At 37.8% G+C, this 1918-nt stretch overlaps 1 non-coding gene across 1 annotated transcript; it reads right to left on the bottom strand.

Moving 5' to 3' along the window:
• Positions 1-1843: 1843 nt before the first annotated feature.
• On the bottom strand, positions 1844-1918 carry Trnat-ggu. The gene has a single exon. It is a non-coding gene; the product is annotated as a tRNA-Thr (tRNA).

Below are 1918 nucleotides of genomic sequence, written 5' to 3'. Positions count from 1 at the left end.
CGTTCGCGGTGTAGTATTTCACGCGAAGGTGTCGTAGTCTGTAAATACTAAAAATTGAAATAAAATAAACCGACACATTTAAAATGTACACTTCTATCCTATTTTATTTCATTTCCTCACCTGCATATTCATTTCATTTTCTTAAATTTCACTTTTGCGCCACTTGGTGCGCCCGTTGCATTATGCATTTCGCTAACGAACGTGTGCTGTGCGATTCTCATACGTATGTATACGTTAAATTTGAATTGAACATTTTAAAACTCGGAATCAACTAGGATTTGACTTTATAATGTTTTATATTCGAGTTTTTTGATTTACCTACACGTTTCATTTTAGATTCAGTAGATGCATGATTGATCAATGATCATCAGTAATCGGTACTATGGGAGTAAAACTTTAACAAAACATGCTAAGGGGACGTCTTAGAGTACTTATAGCCATGACAATATTCATCATCATCATCATCATGTCAGCCCTTTATCGCCCACTGCTGAGCATAGGCCTCTCTTCTAGTACGCCATGTATCCCGGTCCTGAGCTAGTCTCATCCAGTTGTGACCCGCAACCTTGCGGATGTCGTCTAACGGATGCCAAGCGCTTCTTACGTCTTAATGACAATATTAATATCCTTGTAGTAATGTATGTATTCATCATTGGCCACGACATCTTAGCAGATGATTGTTGCAGTGATTTTATTGTGTGGTGCCGGTACATCGTCTTTGGTGGCTTAGTAGTCTGATGGCAGCCCGACACCTTTTGCCACATCTGTCACAGGTGAAACGCGAGTCAAGAGGAGGAGGACCTCTGGAACGGAGCCTTTTCTGCTTAAGGTTGTCGAGCCAGGCTTTGTCGTGCTCCATAGCTGTATGTATTAGAAATCTTGGATTCAGGTATATAATCAACACTGATCTGAAAATAATAATCTTGGTTTTATTTTTAATTTATGTCACTCTAAGATTTTGTTAAGGTTTTACTCCCATAGTTCCGATCACAGTAATGTTGATCATTCAATATGAGTATTTACTTTTACGGTGAGTTAGTTTTATTTATTCATTTATTGAGAAGATAACTCAGGAAACATACATGGGATGAATATAAAAACTTAAAATAAGTATGCTCGGATGCGAAGCTTCCATACACGTATCTCACGGTCAACTTATGAAATGAGTAACACTTAATACTTAAACCAAGCTTGTGATTCACAAAATGACAAGTGTTTTTTTGACCACAATTGTTCAAAGAAAACCTAAGGCAACCGAATAAAACCTCTATTAGTTCTTTCAACCTTCCAAAGCCTGTAGTTGTTATTTCTATTCACAGTTAACGTGCTCAGTAAAAATGATTAAATAGTAAAGCTTTTAGTTAGTAATGAAATAAAATTCATTTGTTGAACAGCGTGCCGTAAGTAGTTTTAGAAGCGAGTAAAAGCTTTCCGTATTAGACCCTTGGATTCTGGAAACGTGGTCCATTCAGCTGTGTGAAATCGAATTATACTTTTTCACTTACTGTGTTTGAATGATGAAAAGTGCCCTAATGTGGGTCGTTACTTAGGTTTGGCTAAGGTTTTGAACGTATTATTACCACAAATATAGTAAGTATAGGTACTTTGATGTTACCTGCCATTTCATCCATTTTACTTTGGTTTTATTCAGAATAGAACGTGTAGTACGTGTAGGAAATTAGGTAGTTGGTCTAAGTGCGTTTTCACATACATAACAGGCGTTACAGGCGCCATCTTGGATTTTTTTCCATTAAAATTCTTCCGACATCCGATCGGATAATGTGAAAACGGACTAACAATGGTAAGACATATTTTTAAATTAAAGGAAAAATAGAAAAATTCACACCTCCGGCAGGACTCGAACCTGCGACCTTTGGCCTTACCGAGGCCACCGCGCTTCCAACTGCGCCACGGAGGC

The sequence above is a fragment of the Leguminivora glycinivorella genome, chromosome 3 (assembly GCF_023078275.1).
Source record: "Leguminivora glycinivorella isolate SPB_JAAS2020 chromosome 3, LegGlyc_1.1, whole genome shotgun sequence".
NCBI lineage: Eukaryota > Metazoa > Arthropoda > Insecta > Lepidoptera > Tortricidae > Leguminivora > Leguminivora glycinivorella.
Note: the sequence above shows the minus strand (reverse complement) of the source record. Positions and strands in the feature narration are given on the sequence as shown.